This window comes from Ovis aries, chromosome X (assembly GCF_016772045.2).
Source record: "Ovis aries strain OAR_USU_Benz2616 breed Rambouillet chromosome X, ARS-UI_Ramb_v3.0, whole genome shotgun sequence".
NCBI classification, from domain to species: Eukaryota; Metazoa; Chordata; class Mammalia; order Artiodactyla; family Bovidae; genus Ovis; species Ovis aries.
Window position 1 is genome coordinate 40,487,789 of NC_056080.1, and position 21,149 is coordinate 40,508,937.

At 41.7% G+C, this 21,149-nt stretch overlaps 1 long non-coding RNA gene and 1 pseudogene across 1 annotated transcript; one reads left to right on the forward strand and one right to left on the reverse strand.

Moving 5' to 3' along the window:
• Positions 1-1,301: 1,301 nt before the first annotated feature.
• On the reverse strand, positions 1,302-17,374 carry LOC132658833 (uncharacterized). The gene is made up of 3 exons (XR_009598904.1): positions 17,271-17,374; positions 14,911-15,003; positions 1,302-4,501 (listed from the first exon to the last, which is right to left on the reverse strand). It is a non-coding gene; the product is annotated as an uncharacterized LOC132658833 (long non-coding RNA).
• LOC105605438 (small ribosomal subunit protein uS5-like) lies at positions 10,783-11,675 on the forward strand (annotated as a pseudogene).
• Positions 17,375-21,149: the final 3,775 nt, after the last annotated feature.

Below are 21,149 nucleotides of genomic sequence, written 5' to 3' on the forward strand. Positions count from 1 at the left end.
TTTTGAAGCGTCTCCCAGATCGTGTGATTTCTCCAAGTTTTGCACCCTATGTCTGTCCCCCCTCTGCTGTATCGTTAATAAGTTCCCATATGTGCCATCTTGCTAACCACCTTACCCTCCCCTGGTCCTTTCTGTGAGTCCCTCTGCACTAGTGGCCAGAACAGAGTGATAAATAGATAACAGTGCTTTCTCAGGGGTTCCAATCTGGGCACTTTGACTCCAGATGTTAACTCAGCTGCCTCAGCATCAAAGGAATCAAATTATTTGTTATCATAGTTCTAATCAACTAGGACTCGAATGATTTAGTAAATACAAGTGTCAATCACACAATACTTTGAGTTAGGACCTGTGTGTCAAAATCTGCCTGGTAACACAGCAGGACTTATATTTGTAATATTTTTTTAAAGCCTCCAAAACCAGCGATTCCAGGAAATTCGCTCTGGGCTCCCTTAAGGGCCTCTTAGGAAGCCCTCACTCCCTGGGGGCAGCAGCTATTTTGAGCACTGGCCTTTATGACTGCACCTTGGAAACCATTTGAGTTCTGACCGAAATGTACAGTTTGCAATGTATTACCAACAAGCTTCCTGTAGTGCATCAAAACAAGCCTAACTGATGTATCAAAGAGAGCGAGATGAAGCCTACTACTTGTAATAAATGGTTTTATGCTCTTCTATTTATCTCCACCTTCAGCCTGTCAACTAATTTTAGGATAAAAAATTAGAAAACTGCCTCTATGTGACTAGTTTTCAATTCTGCCGATATTAACATTTTAGTAACTGGCAAATGGCATCGGTTGCTCATTAGAATAAATCTACTTGATTGCACAGGCAAGCTCCCCTGGAAGAAAATACATATTTCCCCCACAGGATTCAAAGCTATTTTCATTTGCAATGCAAATACAGGCAGCCTATAAGCATCATTTTCATTCCCTGAAATTGTCTCTTGAGGAAGGCCGCGGGAGGTTGGGGGGAGCGGATAAAGGTTGCTCACCACTAATACACTAATACACTTCTAAAAGCTATCAGAGGTTCTGATTTGAGCAGTATGCTTTCTAATTAGCATGGGGTGCTGTAGGTCAAAGGGTACAAATTTGCATCTACAAGAAGTTCTGAGGCTGTAATGAATAGCATGCTGATGGTAGTTAATAAAAAGGTATTTGATACTTGAAAGTTGGCAAGAATAGATTGTAAGCATTCTCTCCACACACATACACACAGAGTTAACTATGTAAGGTGATGGGTGTGTTAATTATCTTGATCTTGGTAATCATTCTATGTGTATGCATGTCAATAATCACATTGTACACTTTATTCTATTTTTATTTTTAACTTTTGGCTGCATCGCACGGCTTGCAGGATCTTAGTTCCTAGACCAAGGAATGGAATATATGCCTCCTGCAGTGGAAGTTCAGAGTCCTAACCACTGGACTTTAAATACATACAATTTAAATACATACACTTTAAATACATACAATTATATTTGGCAATTATTCCTCAATACAGTTTTTGTTAAGCAAACTAGAAATCATCCATACTTCAATTTGAAAAAAAGAGTAAACTGGAAATACCAAGGCAATGTACAGATTCAGTGCAATCTCTATCAAATTACCAATGGCATTTTTCACAGAACTAGAACAAAACAAAGATCATGGCATCCAGTCCCATTACTTCATGGCAAATAGATGGGGAAACAGTGGAAACAGTGTCAGACTTTATTTTGGGGGGCTCCAAAATCACTGCAGATGGTGACTGCAGCCATGAAATGAAAAGACGCTTATTCCTTGGAAGGAAAGTTATGACCAACCTAGACAGCATATTAAAAAGCAGACATTACTTTGTCAACAAAGGTCCATCTAGTCAAGGCTATGGTTTTTCCAGTGGTCATGTATGGATGTGAAAGTTGAACTATAAAGAAAGCTGAGAGCCGAAGAATTGATGCTTTTGAACTGTGGTATTGAAGAAGACTCTTGAGAGTCCCTTGGACTGCAAAGAGATCCAACCAGTCCATTCTAAAGGAGATCAGTCCTGGGTGTTCATTGGTAGGACTGATGTTGAAGCTGAAACTCCAATACTTTGGCCACCTGATGCAAAAAGCTGACTCATTTGAAAAGACACTGATGCTGGGAAAGACCGAGGGCAGGAGGAGGAAGGGACGACAGAGGATGGCATCACCGACTCAATGGACATGGGTTTGGGTGGACTCCAGGAGTTGGTGATGGACAGGGAGGCTTGGCGTGCTGCGGCTCCTGAGGTCGCAAAGAGTCGGACACGACTGAGTGACTGAACTTAACTGAGAACAAGACATTTTTTAATTTGTATGGAAACACAAAAGACCTTGAATAGCTGAAGAAATCCTAAGAAAGAAAAATGGAGCCAGAGGAATCAGGCTCCTTGACCTCAGGCTATATTACAAAGCTACAGTAATCAAAAGAGTATGGTACTGAAACAAAAGCAGAAATATAGATCAACAGAACAGGATAAAAAGCCCAGAAATACTCTCATGAACCCATGGTCAATCTATGACAAAGGAGGCAAGAATATACAAAGGAGGAAAGACAGTTTTTTCAATAAATGGTGCTAGAAAAACTAGACAGTTACATGTAAAAAAAATGAAATCAGAACATTCGTTAACACCATATACAAAACTAAAGTCAAAATGGATTAAAGACCTAAATGTAGGACCAGATACTATAAAACTCTTAGAAGCAAACATAGGCAGAACACTTTGTGACATAAATCATAGGAATATCTTTTTGAATCCACCTCTAAGAGTAATGAAAATAAACAAATGGGACCTAATTAAACTTAAAAGCTTTTGTATAACAAAGAAAATCATAAAAAATTAAAAAAAAACCCACAAAATGAGAGAAAATATTTGTAAATGAAGCAACCAACAAGGGATTAATCTCCAAAATAGACAAAGAGCAACATGCCACTCCATATGAAAAAAATCAAAAAATGGGCAATCTAAATAGACATTTCTCCAAAGAAGACATATAGATGGCCAATAAACACATGAAAAGATGCTTAACATCACTAATTATTAGAGAAACACAAATCAAAACTGTAATGGGGTATCACCTCACACCAGTCAGAATGACCATCATTTAAAAATCTACAAACAATAAATGCTGGAGAGGGTGTGGAGAAAAGGGAACTCTCCAACACTGTTGGTGGAATGGAAATTGGCAAAGCTACTATAGAGAACGCTATGGAGGTTCCTTTAAAAACTAAAAATAGAACTACCAGCACCATCCCTGGTGGTTCAGTGGTAAAGAGTCCTCCTGCCAATGCAGGAGACATAGGTTCAATCCCTGATCTGGGAAGACACCACATTCCAAGAAGCAACTAAGCCCATGCACCACAGCTATGGAGCCTGTGCTCTAGAGCCCAAGAACCACAATTACTGAACCCTCGTGCCACAACTACTGAAGCCCTCACACCCTAGTGCCTGTGATCAGCAACAAGAGAAGCCACGGCAGTGAAAAGTCTGTGCACTGCAACTAGAGAGTAACCCCAGCTCACCATGACTAGAAAAAAGCCTGCATAGCAATGAGGATCAAGCACAGCACAAAAAAAAAAAAAAGAAAAGAACTACCATATGATCCAGCAATCACACACCTGGGCAAATATCTAGAGAAAACAAATCTGAAAAGATACATGCACCCCAGTGTTCATAACAGCACTATTTACAATAAATGTCAAGATATGGAAGCAACTTGACTATCCATCAACATAGGAATTGATTAAAAAAAAAAACACATGGTACAGGGAATTCCCTGGCAGTGAAGTGGTTAGGACAACACATTCTCACTGCTGAGGGAGCAGCCCTCCCCACAAAAAAAGACATAGTACATATATACAATAGAATATTATTCAGCTACAAAAAAATGAATAAACTAATGCCAATTTGCAGCAACATGGATGGACCTAGAGATTCTCATACTAAGTCAGATAAAGACAAATATAATATCACTTATACAGAATCTAAGAAAAAAGACACAAATGAACTTATTTACAAAACAGAAACAGACTTACACACTTCAAAAATAAGTTTATGGTTAACCAAAGGGGAAACATGGGATCAATTAGGAGACTGGGATTAACATATACACACTGCTATATATAAAACAGATGACCAACAAGGACCTACTACAGAGCACAAGGAACTCTACTCAATATTCTGTAATAACCTATATGGGAAAAGAATCTGAAAAAGAATACATATATATAATACATATGTACAACTGAATCATTTCACTATATACCTGAAACTAACACAACATTATAAAGCTATGTGCTGTGCTGTGCTCAGTCGCTTCAGTCATGTCCGGCTCTTTGCAAGCCCATGGACTGTAGCCCACCAGGCTCCTCTGTCCATGAGATTTTCCAAGCAAGAATACTGGAGTGGGTTTCCGTGCCCTCTTTCCAGGGGATCTTCCTGACCCAGGAATCAAACTCTCATCTGTATCGGCAGGCAAGTTCTTTACCACTAGCGCCACCTGGAAAACATACATATAAATGAAGTTTATATATGATTTTTTAATCATATAAATGTTTATAAAAGAACTTCATATAAGTACATATGAAGTTGTTGTTCAGTCGCTAAGTCTTATCTGACTCTTTGCAACCCCATGGACTGATGGACTTCAGTCATGTCCAGCTCTTTGCAAGCCCATGGACTGTAACACACCAGGCTCCTCTGTCCATGGGATTTCCCAGGCAAGAATATTGGAGTGGGTTGCCGTGCCCTCCTCCAGGCGAATAAAATGAAAATAAATAAATAAATAAGCTTAAAAACCAAATTGGGAATACTAACTGAAGAAGGAAACAAGATAACCAGATGAGAAGATTCCAGGGGCCCTGGTAGGGGATCAGTGAAGAAGTTTCTAAACCCTAGTGAAAATGTTTAGTCGCTCAGTTGTGTCCAACTCTTTGCAACTCCATGGACTATAGCCTGCCAAGCTCCTCTGTCCATGAAATTCTCCAGACAAGAATACTGGAGTGGGTTGTCATTTCCTTCTCCAGGGGATTTTCCCCACCCAGGGACTGAACCCAGGTCTCCTATACTCCAGGTGGATTCTTTACCATCTGAGCTACTAGGGAAGCCCTAAACCCTGGACTGGTCCCCAAATCTCATATTCTGAACATTTGTCTGGTCAAATTAAGGAAAAATGAGAGAAATAGGGACAACATAGTAAGATTTTCATAAAATTGGATGTCTCATTTAAAAGACTGTCTTATAAGCTTCCCTGGCAGCTCAGTGGTAAAGAATCTGCCTGTCCATGTAGGAGACTCAGGTTCGATCCCTGGTCTGGAAGATCCCACATGCCATGAGGCAGCTAAGTCCGTGTGCCACAAGTACGGAAGCCCATGTATTCTAGGGCCTGTGCTCTGTAACAAGAGAAGCCACCAAAATGAGAAGCTGTGCACCGCAACCAGAGAAGAGCCTCTGTAGCAACAAAGACCCAGCACAGCCAAAAATAAATAAATAAAATTATAAAAATAAATAAATGAAAAATAAAAGACTGCCCTATAAGATTATAGGATCTTTGGATCTTTTCTTAGTATTATTTAATTTTTTATTGATATCTATATATATATATATATCAATATATAGATATATTTTACATTCTCTTCCATTATAGGTTATTACAAAATATTGAGTATAGTCCCCTGTGTTACAGAGTAGGTCCTTGTCAGTTATCTATTTTATATAGATGGATCTTTTGAAATTTAAATCTCCATCCTTATATGATGAGGTGGCTTTGTGTGTATGTGTGTTTCATTCTCTAAATGGTATAGCCCAAGGTTGACAAACACCTCCAAGATGACACTAAATAACTGTTTCTCCTAAATTCATAGTCAGACAAATATAAGTAAAATCAAGAAGCAGAAGAAGCACTCCCAATTAAAAGAGTAAGAGAAATCCCCTGAAAGAAGAAACAATGAAACCAACCTCTCCAGTCTACTAGATCTTCAGTTCAAAAAAGAAGTTACAGAAATACTGAAGGATTACAAAAGGCTGTCAATAGAAGTGCAGATCACTATAACAAGGAATTAGAAACTATAAAGAAGAGCCAATTAAAATTAGAAAACTCATGTGCTAAGATGAAAGCTGAGCTAAAGGCGATAAATAGCAGCTTTAATAATGCAGAAGAATAATAAATGATCTGGAAGATAGAATAATAGAAACTGCCCAACCAGAAGAGTGGACAGAAAAATGAAAGCAATATATGAAACCTATCAGTGTATATAAAGTGAGCCTACCTACTCATAACAGGGTTCCCAGAAGGATAAGAAAGAGAAGTGGGGATCAAAAATGTATATGAAGAAATTATGGTGGAAAACTTCCTAAAGAAGAAAATAGACATCCAGGTATAGGAAGTACAGAGGATCCCAAACAAGATGAACCCAAACAGACCTACACTAAGACATATTAAAATGGCAAAAGTTAAAAAGAGGATTCTAAAGTCAGTAAGAAAAAAACAAAGTTAGTTACAATGGAACCCCCATAAGGCTATCAGCTGATTTCTCTACAGAAAAGTGGTAAGCCAAAAGAGAGTGGCAAGAAATATTCAAAATCCTGAAAGGGAAAAACCTGCAAAGTAGGATACTCTACTCAGCAAGATAATCATTTAAAATAGGAGAGAGAAAGAATTTCTCAGAGAAATAAAAACTAAAAGGCTACAGCAACACTAAACCAATCCTAAAAGAAATATTGAAAGGTCTTCTCGAAACAGAAAAGCAGCAAGAATCTGAAAGAGAAAATAACAATTGGAAAGTAAATCACTTAAATAATCGAGCACAGGGAATTCCCTGGTGGTCCAGTGGTTAGGACTCAGTGCTTCCACTGGACAGGCAACTAAGATCCCTAAAGCCACGTGGTGCAGGTAGTGGGGGAAACTAGTAGAATACAAGCATTTTTTGTGAATTCAATTATAACTCCAAAGAACAGCAAAAAGATGAACATGAAGATGTAAAAGAGGACATCAAAATCATAAAATGTGGGGAAGGGGAATAAAAAACTGTAGATTTTTTTTTTAACTTAATTCATTTGGCTGCGCTGGGTCTTTGCTGCTGTTTGCAGGCTTTCTCTAGCTATGCTGCACAGGATCCCTGTTTCAGTGCCTTCTCTTGTTGCAGAGCGCAGGCTTCCAATAGTTGTGGTACATTGGCTTTGTTGCCCCTCGGCATGTGGGATCTTCCCAGACCAGGCTCGAATCCATGTTCCCTGCATTGGTAGACAGATTCTTAACCAGGCAAATTCTGTAGTTTTTTTCTAAAGAATGTGCGCGAGCCTATATGACTACCAGTCTAAAGCACGTAGATACAGTACTGGGTTAACATACTTGAAAATCAGGGTAACCACAAATCAAAATTCTCCAAGCTAGGCTCAAAATTCTCCAGGCCAGGCTTCAACAGTACGTGAACCAAGAACTCCCAGATGTGCAAGCTGGGTTTAGAAAAGCCAGAGGAACCAGAGATCAAATTGGCAGCATCCATCGAATCATAGAAAAAACATGAGAATTTCAGTAAAAACATCTACTCCTGCTTCACTGACTACGCTAAAGCCTATGACTGTGTGGATCACAACAAACTATGGAAAATTCTTAAAGAGATAGGAATACCAGACCACCTTACTATTGCAGGAAGGGGGACCCCTTCCAGGGCCCGAAACTGGGCTCTTATATAACACTTGGAAGTGAATTGTCCGAGGAGACACATGTGCTGACAAAGCAAGAGATTGTATTGGGAAAGGGCACCCGGGTGAAGAGCAGTAGGGTAAGGGAACCCAGGAGCACAGCTCTGCCACGTGGCTCGCAGTCTCGGGTTTTATGGTGATGGATTAGTTTCTGGGTTGTCTTTAGCCAATCATTCTGACTCAGAGTCCTTCCTGGTGGTGCACACCTTGTTCAGCCGAGATGGATGCCAGAGAGAAGGATTCTGGGAGGTGGTCAGACATGTGGTGTCTCCTTTTGACCTTTCCCAAACTCTTCCAGTTGGTGGAGACTTATTAGTTCCCAGGACCTCCTGTCGTAAAACAACTCATGCAGATGGTTACTATGGTTCCTGGCCAGGGTGGGCGGTTTCAATCAGTGTGCTTCCCCTAACATTACCAGCCTTCTGAGAAACCTGTATGCTGTTCAAGAAGCAACAGTTAGAACCGGACATGGAACAACAGACTGGTTCCAAACTGGGAAAGGAGTATGTAAAGGCTGTATATTGTCACCCTGCTTATCTAACCTATATGCAGAGTACATCATGGGAAATGTGGGGCTGGATGAAGCACAAGCTGGAATCAAGATTGCCAGAAGAAATATCAATAACCTCAGATATGCAGATGACACCACCTTCATGGCAGAAATCAAAGAGGAACTAAAGAGCCTCTTGATGAAGGTGAAAGAGGAGAGTGAAAAAGCTGACTTAAAACTCAATATTCAAAAAACTAAGATCATGGCATCCGGTCCCATCACTTCATTGCAAATAGATGGGAAACAATACAGTGACAGACTTTTTTTGGGGGGAGGGGCTCCAAAATCACTGCAGATGGTGACTGCAGCCATGAAATTAAAAGATGCTTGCTCCTTGGAAGAAAAGCTATGACCAACCTAGACAGCATATTAAAAAGCAGAGACATTACTTTGCCAACAAAGGTCCATATAGTCAAAGCTATGGTTTTTCTAGTAGTCATGTATCGATGTGAGAGTTGGACCATAAAGAAGGCTGAGTGTTGAAGAACGGATGCTTTTGAAGTGTGGTATTGGGAAAACTCTTGAGAGTCTCTTGGATTGCAAGGAGATCAAACCAGTCAATCCTAAATGAAATCTGTCCTGAATATTCATTGGAAGGACTGATGGTGAAGCTCCAATACTTTGGCCACCTGATATGAAGAGCCGACTCATTACAAGAGACCCTGATGCTGGGAAAAATTGAAGGCAGGAGGAGAAGGGGATGACAGAGGATGAGATGGTTGGATGGCATCACCGACTCTATGGACATAAAGTTTGAGCAAGCTGCGGCAGATAGTGAAGGACAGGGAAGCCTGGCGTCCATGGGGTCACAAAGAGTCAGACACAACTGAGCAACTGAACAACAACAAATCAAAAACATAATAGATACACAAAAACCAAAAAAGAAGATAACTCAAGCATAATAGATTCTCAGAAAAGAACTATGAAAGAAGATCATCAAACCACAAAAGGAAAAACAAAAAGGAAAAAGAAATATAAGGTCAACTGGAAAAAAAGGTTTTAAATGGCAATAAATACATTATCTATCAATAATTACCTTAAATGTCAATGAACTAAATGCGCCAATCAAAAGACATACAGTGCAAATGGGAAGGAAATCTAAAAATGAGTGGATATATGTGAGAGTGTTAATAGCCTCGGTAGGGAGGCCAGAGGTCCGCAAGCAGCAAATGGCAGATTTTTTTTTTCCTTTTCTCTTCCAATCCTATGTTGTCATGGCAACACCTGGTTATACCTCGTTAATTAATCTCAAACCTTGAGCTAACCATTGTGTTTTTCTTATGGAAATATCTTTCTTAAGCTATGTTAATGAACTATGTATTTGCTTGGAAATCTGCCTTTCTCCAAGATTCCTGTTAATTGTTTTATGGCCCAGGATGACTCACCTTGTGCCAATGCTATCTCAAAACGCATGTTGTGGGTGAGGGGCCTGGTGCAACTCTCTCAGTTTTGAGGCATTTCCTTTCTCTAATTAGCAGCTTGTTTACAGGTATATAACTCCTTGCTAAAAACTAGCAAGGAGGCACTATTTCTGTCCCCTTCTGCTGTCTATGTCAGCAGCTTTCTCTATCTCTTTTATACTTTAATAAAACTTTACACAAAAAGCTCTGAGCGATCAAGCCTCATCACGGGCCCTGGGTTGAGCTCCTCTCCTCCGGAGGCCATGAATCCCGGTGTCGTTCATGGCTCATAGCAGCAAACTTTCATCTGTGTACATATAACTGATTCACTTTGCTGCATAGCAGAAGCTAATACCACACTGTAAAACAACTGTACTCCAACCAAAAATAATTTTAAAAAAAGACACAGAGTGGCAGACTGGCTAAGAAAACAAGAGCCTACAATATGTTGCCTACAAGAGACCCATTTTAGGGCAAAGGGCACATAGATTGAAAGGGAGGGGATGAAAAAGGCTGTCTCCCGAAAATGGAAATGACAAGAAAGGAGGGGTAGCGATCCTCGTATCAGACAAAACAGACTTTTAAAAAAAGGCCATAAAGATAAAGAAGAACACTATACAATGATAAAAGATCAGTACAAGAAGAGAATGTTTCACTCATTAACATATATGCACTCAGTATTTGTTGTTGCCGTGGTTCACTCGCTCAGTCATGTCCGACTCTTTTTGACCCCATGGACTGCAGCATGCCAGGCTTCCCTGTCCTTCAGTATCTCCCAGAGTTTGCGCAAACTCATGTCCATTGAGTCTGTGATGCCATGCAACCATCTCATCCTCTGTCACCCCTTTCTCTTCGTGCCCTCAGTCTTTACCAGAACTCAATATAGGAACACCTAAATACATAAAACATACTAAAAGACAGAAAGGGAGAAATTGACAGGAATACAATAATACGAGGAAACATTAATACCCCACTGACATCACTGACAGATCTTTCAGACCAAAACAAAACAAAACAATAAGGCAACAGAGATCCTAAATTCCACAATAAAATAGAGAGACATAATTGATATTTTCAGGACATTACAGTCTCAAAATACCAGAATAGGCTTCTTCATAAGAACACCAAATGGCGGATGATACTGGTGCTTTGAGAAGGCCTAGAGGCCCTGGGGGCCCGGGGATGGGGTGGTGGCTTCCAAGGTGGCTTCAGCAGGGGAGTCCTGGGCTTGGGTCACAGCTGGGATCAGGGATAGGGCAGAGACCACAGAGCTCCCTGAAGAAAGGCCAAGGACAAGGTGTGGCTTCTGGTTACCAAGCTGGGCTGCCTGGTCGAGGACATGAAGATCAAGTCCCTGGAGGAACTCTATCTCTTCTCTCTGCCCATCAAAGAATATGACATCATTGACTTTTTCCTGGGAGCATCCCTCAAGGAAAAGGTTTTAAAGATTATGCCCAAAAAATAAAAATTAAATAAAGATTATGCCCATGCAAAAACAGACCGTGCTGGTCAGCAGACCAGGTTCAAGGCATTTGTCGCCATCAGGGATTACAATGGACATGTTGGTTTGGATGTCAAGTGCTCTAAGGCAGTAGCCACTGCCATCCGTGGGACCATCATCCTGGCCAAGCTCTCTATCATCCTCATGTGACGAGGGTACTAGGAAAATAAGATTGGCAAGTCCCACACAGTCCATTGCAAGGTGACTGGCCGCTGTGGCTCTGTGCTGGTGTGCCTCATCTCTGCTCCCAGGGGCACGGGCATCATCTCAGCCCCTGTGCCCAAGAAGCTCCTGATGACTGTTACACCTCTGCCAGGGGCTGCACCACCACCCTGGCATTTTCGCCAAGGCTACTTTTGATGCCATTTCCAAGACCTACAGTTATCTCACCCCTGATCTCTGGAAAGAAACGGTATTCACCAAGTCTCCGTATCAGGAATTCATTGACCATCTTGTAAAGATCCACACCAGAGTCTCTATGCAGAGGACCCAGGCTTCTCCAGCTGTAGCCACCACATAATTTTATATTAGAAAAATAAAGTGAATGAAGCCAGGAAAAAAAAAAACAACAGAATACACATTCTTTACAATTACACATGGAACATTCTTTAGAATAGTAGGACACAAAACAAGCATCAACAAATTTAAGAGAATAGAAATTATTTCAGGGATCTTTTCTGATCACAATGGTATGAAAGTAGAAATCAACCACAGAAAGAAGGAAAAAATGATTACATTGAGTCTACATAACATGCTCTAAAAAAGCAACGGGTCAACAATGAAATCATAGAGAAAACTGAAACAAATGACAATGAAAACAGAATCATCCAAAATCTACGGGGTGCAGCAAAAGCAGTCTTAAGAGGGAGGTTCCCAGCAGTAGAGGCCTTCCTCAAAAAACAAGAAAAATCTCAGATAAACTCCCTACTTACCACCTAAAAGAATTGGGAAAAAAGGACAAACAAAACCTAATGTCAGCAGAAGGAAGAAAATAATCAAGAGCAGAGAGAAAATAAAATAGAAATTACAAAAATAATAGAAAAAGAACATCAATAAAACTAACAGCTATTTTTTGAAAGGGTAAGCAAAACTGACAAATCTCTGGCCAGGCTCACCAAGTAGAAAAGAGGAACCAAATAAACAAAATAAGAAATAAAAGAGGAGAAATAATAACAGATACTGCAGAGATTTTTTTTTAAATAAAATACAATGAACAATTATACGCCAACAAATTCAACAACCTAGAGAAATGGACAAGTTTCTAGAAACAGACAGCCCACCAAAAATGAATCAAGAAGAATTAGATAAATTTGAACAGATCCCTAGAAGTGAAATAGAATTTGTATTAATAATAATCTTTAAAAAAACCTCCCTGCAAACAAAGTCCAGGACCAGATGGCTTCATCAGGGAATTCTACCAAACACAGGCGGAACTTATACTGATTCTTCTCAAATTCTTCCAAAAGACTGAAGAGCAGGGAGTACTCCCAGTTATTCTATGACGCCACCATCATCCTGATACCAAAACCAGACAAAGACACTACCAAAAAAGAAAACTACAGGGCAATATCTTTGATAAATATAGATGCAAAAACTCTCAGCAAAATATTAGCAAATCAAATCCAACAATATACAGAAAAGATCATACACCATGATCAAGTTGGATTCATCCCAGGGTCAAAAGGATGTTTCAACATATGTAACCCAATCTTGTCAAACACCATATCAACAGAAGGAAAGGCAAAAACCACACGATCATCTCAGTGATGTAGAAAAAGCATTTGATAAAATTCAACATCCATTCATGAGAAAAAGTCTTATCAAAGTGGGAATAGAGGGAATATATTTCAACACAATAAAAGCTATTTATGACGAACCTACAGCCAACATAATACTCAACAGTAAAAAGCTAAAAGCCTTCCTGCTAAATTCTGGAACAAGACAAGGATGTCCACTCTCACCTCTTCTATTCAACATAGTATCGGAAGTCCTAGACACAGTATCAGATAAGAAAAAGAAATAAAAGTTGTCTAAATTGAAAGGGAAGAGTAAAATTGTCATTATATGCAGATAACTTACGGCTTAAAGATTTAAACATAAGACATGACACCCTAAAACTCATATAAGAGAACATGGGTAAAACATTCCCTGACATAAATTGTAGTGATGTTTTCTTAGGTCAGTCTCCTCCCAAGATAACAGAAATAAAAGCAAAAATAAACAAATGGGACCTACTTAAACTTATAAGCTTTTGCACAGCAAAGGAAACCATAAGAAAAACAAAAAGGCAACCAGCAGACGAGGAGAAAACATTTGCAAACAATTTGAGCAACACGGGCTTAATTTTCGAAATATACAAATAGCTCATACAACTTAATAACAAAAAAACAAACATCTCAAACAAAAAATGGGCAGAAGGCTCGTTCTTTCTCCAAAGAAGACATACAGATGGCCAACAAGCATATGAAAAGATGTTCACCATCTTTTATTAGATGCCAAGCAACACCTCTAATTATTAGAGAAATGCAAAGCAAAACTACGAGGTATCACCTCACACTGGTCAGAATGGCCATCATTAAAAAGTCTAGAAATAATGAATGCTGGAGAGGGTTTGAAGAAAGGGGAACCCTCCTACACTGTTGGTGGGAATATAAATTGGTACAGGCACTATGGAAAACACAGAGGTTCCCTAAAAAACTAGAAATAGAGTTACCATATGATCCAGCAATCCCACTCCTGCACAAATATCTGGAGAAAACTAATTTGAAATGATTCATGTACCCCAATGTTCATTACAGCACTATTTACAAAAGCCAAGACACGAAAACAACCAGAATGTCCATCAACAGATGAACAGATAAAGATATGGTCTCATATATACAGTGGAATATTCCTCAGCCATATAAAGGAATGAAATAAAGCCATTTGCAGCAACATGCATGGACCTAGAGCTCAAACTAAGTGAAGGAAGTTAGACAAATACCATATATCACTTATATATGGAATCTCAAAAATGATACAAGTGAACTTATTTACAAAACCTACCCACAGTCATCGAAAACAAACTTTATGGTTACCAAAGAGGGAATGAGGAAGGAGGGATAAATTAGAAATTTGGGATTAATATATACACACTATTATATATAAAATAAAAAACAAGGTCCTACTATATAGCACAGGGAACTATACACAGTGTCTTATAATGAACTATAATGGAAAAGAATCTGAAAAAGAAATATATATATATACACATATATGTAACAGAATCACTTTGCTATATACCAAAAAGAAAAGTGTTAGTTGCTCAGTCGTGTCTGACTCTTTGCGACCCCATGGACTACAGGCCCATCAGGCTCCTCTGTCCACAGAATTCTCCAAGCAAGAATACTGGCTTGAGTTCCCATTTCTTTCTCCAGGGGATCTTCGCAACCCAGGGATTGAACTCTGGGTCTCCTGCATTGAAGGCAGAATCTTTACCGTCTGAGCCACCAGGGAAGAATATACCAGAAACTAACAACACTGTAAATCAACTATACTTCAATTTGTATTATTTTTAAAAAAAATATTTTAATTGAAAAAAAAATTTACCATGCTGCACAGCATGTGGGATCTTAGTTCCCACAACCAGGGATCGAACACATGCCTCCTGCATTGGAAACAGGGAATCTTAACCACTGGACCACCAGGGAAGTGCTTACTTCCATTTAAACAACAACAAAAAAGGATCTAAAGAAGAAAAAACAAAGTTGGCAAACCATTGTTGCACTATGTACCAAGTCCTCTCCAGCTCTTTCCGATCCTGTGGACCGTAGCCTGCCAGGCTCCTCTGTCCATGGGAAGTTGTTCTCCTTTAAAATAAAAATAAGTGAAACCTGGGAATCTGAGAGCAGCTCATCTAGGACATCTCAGTAAACGCTGAATCCCAACTGCAGTGAGTCAGTGGGGCTGCTTGCGTTCAGTGGAATAGCTGATTCAGAATCTAGCAAACCCAGGTGGCGCTTCTAGCAAAGAACCCACGTGACAAATAAGGTTTAATCCCTGGGACGGGAAGATCCCCTGGAGGAGGGCATGGCAACCCATGCCGGTATTCTTGCCTGGGAAATTCTATGGACAGGAGCCTGGCGGCTATAGTCCATAGGGTGGCAAAAGAGTTGGATAAAACTGAACAACTTTAAAAAAAAAAAAAGAGAGAGAACTTGATGCATCAAAGGATCCTAGGCCCTTGAAATCCTAGATTGACACAGTTTGTTTGCTGATTGACAAGCCTAGGGAGGATTCTCTGCGTGTGTACTTTGTGGATTTAGGGAGAGATTCCCCCTACAGAAGCCCATTGGCTACCTTTTCCAGGACCAGTGATCACAATTCACCCATCTCACTTGGCAAAGAAGGACCCCTGGTTCTACTTGTCCAAGTGGGGTTGCCCCCCTGCTCCGCATATACATGCAGGCTCCCCTCTTCCTCCTTCATATCAGGGTCTGGGCAGACAGGCCCTGCTGCGGCAGAAGAGAGCCCCTCCTGACTTCCCATCTGCATTTTCCTGGGCAGTGGCCTCCATGTCCCACATTGTCCCACCCTCCAATCATGTGTACGTGTTGTTATCAAAAGAGTCAGTAAAAATGAAAGTACGTGGGGTCGTATTTTCAAACTGACACCTTTGTTCCCCCATGTCCTGCCACCTTTTAGTGTTTTTCCATTGTCCCCAGCTCTTCCACCCTCTCATTGTGGCAGCAACCAGACCAGTCTTGTTCTCTGCTCTATGGATGTATTGATATTAGCAGAGAACAGAAAAAGGAGCAGATTCTGGTGTCTGAGTTGTAAAGGCCTAGCCCCTGAAACAAAGTAACTCCAGTGAACCCTCTCTGTTTGAGGTGGTGACTGACAAGTCCAAGCTCCCCCAGACCACACAGTTTCCCTGGGCTAGGGTCAGGGAGGAGCAGGCGTAGATGCCAGAAGACCTGCTCACAGCCCATTCAGAGAGCTGCACCCAGAGGGACCCACAGAGGACAGGAAGACACAGATGTAATTGTACATGTGCTTCTGTTCCCAGTCACCAAAAGGCAAAAACTGCAAGTGCTCATCAACAGCTAAATGGATTCACAAAATGTGGTCCATCTGCACAATGGAATATTATTTGGCCATAAAAAGGAATTAAGTACTAAATACTTGCTATAACGTGGATGAACTCTGGAAATATGCTGAGTGAAAGAAGCCAGACACAAAGACCATACACTGTATGATTCCATCTACATGAAATGCCCAGGATTGGCAAATTCACAGATTAGGTTGGTAGTTGCCAGGGGCTGGGAAGGGATAGGGAGTGACTGCTAATGGGTGAGGGTTTCCTTTTGGGGTGATGAAAATGTTTGGAACTAGACAATGTTGATAGTTGCACAATACTGTGAATGTATTAAATGCTACTGAATTGTATACTTTAAAACTTGTTGGGAATTCCCTGGCAGTCCAGTGGTTAAGACTCTGCACATTCACTGCTGAGGGCCAGGGTTCAATCGCTAGTTGGGGAACTAAGATCCTGCAGCCATAGAGAGTGGGCAAAAAAAAAAAAAAAACAACAACCACTCAAATTGTTAAAATGGTGACTTTTATGTTATGTGTATTTTAACACATACACTATATAGGCTTCCCCTCCACTCCACCCCCTTGTGGTTACAAGGAGCTCTTGCACACACCCTTACTCCCATTGCTGGGTATGCACTGGTGCCTTGCACAACCTCCTGTACCCTCTTTGTTTGGCTGACCCTTTCTGCCACCTATCCTCCCCCTCCCAAGTCAATAAGTATCGATTTAAATTGAGCCCTGCACTAAGCCACAAAGGAATTCCACATCACCATGGACCAGGGCTATCCCAGGGTTCACTCGTGGGGACAGACAACTGTTGTGTTAGGCAGATCGATTTTCTCACCTACATCCTTTGTTTCTGCCTCCTCACCCCACCCTTTCTACCCAGACATGGGAGGGGGTGCTCAGAGCCCCCTCGCATGCCTCAGGCCCAGGGATGAAAGACAAAATCTCTTGCGAACTTTCCTTGAGCAATGCCCATCACCCTGCAAGAGGGCCACACGGCAGGATGGGCTCCTCTGCGGGTGCATGACCTGACCTCCAAATGGGGGCTGTGCGGACGCCATCAGATCCTACCACCTAGCCCAGGGTAGTGCCAGCAACACAGGCCCTCCAGGACCGGAGCCGGAAGAGCAGCCGCCTGGGAGGCCCTGAGCCTTGCTCTCTCATTGGTGGTCCAGTCCGTCACAGATCACTTACAGATCAGCCCCACCCCGTCCCAGACGCCTCAAATCAAGGAGTGTCCTATGAGTGTCATGAGCCTGAGGGGTGACAAAGCCCCCTGGTGGCAGGGAGGGCCACGGCAGGGATCATAACACTTTGCCCGTCACGGAACCCGCCTACTCGCTAAAGCTCCTGTCGTATCGCGAGCGGCCATTCAAAGCCAAGCGGAGTCTGCGCCGCGAGGCCCTGCCCACTTCACCAGTTTTCTGTGGGAGCCGACGTTCCCATGGAGCTCGATTCGTGATTGGTTGCGTAAAGCATCTAAGAAGGCGGAGCTGACCCAGCAGGGGCTAGACTGCCGCCGCCGTCGCTTTGGCAACCCGGCCCAGTCTCCTGGCTTCCCCAGCTCTGAAACGGGGCTATGGTGCCCTCTAGCGGCCGCGTGCTGACACGGCAGGGGACCGGGACCGGGTGGGCGCTAGGAGGCCGTTCGCGCGTGGGAGGCTGGGAAATGGGGGACCCGAGGCGGACGGAGAGGGGAACAACCCGTTCAAGGTCACGGAGAGACACAAATCCGAGGCTTCTGGAGTCGGCCCTTTGGTATTCTGCTGCCGCTTTTGTCAATTCAAAGAAACAACAAAAACCCCTCACAGGCTGGTACCTACACAGAGCTTAAGCGGCAGAGCCCCTCACTAGCAGAGGACTCTTGGCGGGGGTAGGGGTAGGGGTTGGGGGCGCGGCTAGAAATGGACCCACCTGGTCCTACGTGTTGGTACCATTTGCAGGAGTGAACTGCAAATTACTTAAGATCTGTATTGAATCATAATAGGTAAAGATGGCTCTCTCCTCACCCTGACTGTCACACTTCCCCTCGGGTGCTGAAGCTGCCTGAGAGCAAGTTGAGTTGGGGGTACATTTTACTGTGGCCTTAATGGAAACTGTTTACATAGATAGTTATTACTGGCCGTCCTGGGGTAGGAATGACTTCCAGGAATAATCCCACTGCCCACCTGCCATCATGACACTGAGCACTAGAGCAGCTGGGATGTGGGAGGAGGAGGAGGAGAAACAAGGTTTGAAATGTACAGAGCCGGAAGCTGGTATGAGGAAAATTCTTCCAATCATCAAATGCCTAAATTTATGAGCAGCTCAAAACGGAAGTTTTTCCTGTTGAGAGTTATCATCAATAATGCAGTGAATATAATTGCAAACTCCCTGTATAAATTTTTTTCAAATATGTCCATATGTAACCAACAGAAACAATTCTGACATGGAGAAGTAAATTGTAACAATTTTTTTTTTCAGATCATACCAAAAGAGAAAGAGATAAAATTTGAATAGAGGCAATATATGGGTTTGGGGATTAATAATATACTTAATAAGAAGTGAAGTATATGAACACACTGGAGGAAAATTAAGTTTCTTGCTGACTTGATCAAAATACTGACATTAACAAAAATAACACAAATCTCATAATAGATCTTTTACAAGACATTGACGTCAAGTTGACTGAGTATTGCCACTTCGGAGTATTTAAGATGGGTCTCTGAATATCAAACCTTGATATGCCCAGAAAATTTACAGCTTTTATAGGAAAGAAATTTGACAGGTTTCCCGAAATTTGACAGTAGTCCTAAAAATGTACACAGCATTAATAACAAATTGCAAAGCTGAAACTTCTAAACTATCAATAATGAAAAACAAATTTCCATCTACCAAACTAAAAGAAAATCAGCATGAATTATTTTTCTATTTTCTATCCTCTTGCTAGAAAATGATATTACAAGATTGTTGTCATATGAAAAGGCAGGCGAAGCATCTGCAGCCAAAAACTGTAGGGGGAAAAAATGTATTATAGGAGTTTGTCAGGCAGTTAACAAAACTTTATGTCAGTTTTCTGAATTATGTGAGATTTGAAATATTTCTCAGCTTTTAAAATGTTATGTATTGTTTTCTTCCTGATTCTAAAGAACATTCCTTTCCTAACTAATTCTGTATTCCTAATTTTCTGTTCTTTTTTAACCCCCCCCCCCAGTTATATAATCTTCAGTAACCCACAAAACCTGGAGCTGCCTCAAATGAACACCCACACAACACCATTCATCACATACTTGAGAATCAAGAACTATAGGCTCATTAAGTAAAAAGAGCCACATGATCTGTTTTCTAGAGACATTTGTGTGCTTTGAAGTAGCTCTTTTATCAGTAAAAAGGTGCTGGTGAACTTTAAGTCCAACAGCTGACTTTGACTCTAGAAAATTCAGAGAATCACAAAATCACAGACTTACTAAAAGCTTGATCCAATGAGAATGACTTTCACTCATTAAGCTACTTTTAGCTGTTGGTTCCCCCAGAGCCTTCCATTCCTTTAGTGTCATCTCCCAAAGAAACTGCAGAGGACAGCTTGGGGCCATTCTGTCACCATTCCCTCAGACAGAAGGGGTGAGCTTTCTTCCTCGTTAGTCTTTCGGGTATTTTAGGATTGTCATCATCTGTTACACAAAACAAAACAAAATTTCATGTTTTACCTTAATGTTTCATGAGGTTAACTTCTTTCATCTTGCCCTATTGACATCTGTAGAAAGAGGATTTTTTTTGAAAGTCTGTTGCTCAGAACTAAGCGGCTACAATTTACAGAAAGGTGCCTTATCCATTCGAATGTACAACAATGTATCCTCTTTGGTGGAGAGCTTCTAGTCCCATGTTGGTTTTTTCCTTTCAGGCTGTACTAGAAGAAAAAAACATAAGAGGCACAAGGGTATGCCAGATGGTGAAAAATAGGTTTACGGCACCAAAATAGTGTTGTTTTTATTAAAAACTAGGCTAGCATGGAATGCCAGAAGGTGTGAAACCCAGCTCTGAATAACAATCTCCAGATTTAGCGTTAATCTTGGCCTGTGTGAACCTCCCACCAGGTGAAGCAGGGTGGGCCTGCCAGCCTTCCTGGGGCTGGGGCGGAGGGGTGAAGGGGGACGGGCAGGGAGTTGTTTTTGCAGGGCTGGCTGCAAAGGATCCTGGAGGCCCATGGAGGAGCCAGTGGGCCTGCTTTTTAGGGGGCCAGCTTGGCTCCCCACCCCTTCCTATCCCCATGCCCCACCATCAGTACACTGAAATCCTCAGCCAGGTGCTGATTCACCCATATCTCCTTCATACTGGAGTCTGAGGTCCAAGAACAATTACGGCTGGAAACATGACCCCTAAGAAAGCCTAGGTTTCTTCGGCATTATTTTATGTCATTTTATTTCTTTAGTTTTGACTATGCTGGGTCTTTGTTGCTGCTCGGGCTTCTCATTGCAGTGGCTTCTACTGATGTGGAGCAGGGGCTTTAGCATATTTGGGCTCAATAGTTGCAGCTCCCGCGCTCTAGAGCACAGGCTTACTAGCTGCGGCGCATGGGTTTAGTTGCTCCGCAACATGTGGGATCTTCCTGGATCAGGGATCAAACCAGTGCTTCCTGTATTAGGCAGGAGGATTCTTTACCACTGAGCCACCAGGGAAGACTTCTTCAGCGTTATTGAAGGGAACAGCCATAACCAAAAGTTTTCCCCTAACCCTTAGGGTTACCGAACCAAACTTGGACCCGCTCTCCCGCACAGTAAAGCCCACCTACTGCCGCCCGGTTGTGGGGAAAGAAAGCGCACCATCTGTCTCAGGGCTTCCAGCGAGGAGCCTAGACAGTACTTAAGGGTCAAAAGACCCAACTCTGGTGGCTTTCAGGGGAAGGTTTTTAAAGAGGAGAGAGAGGGTTGCTGGG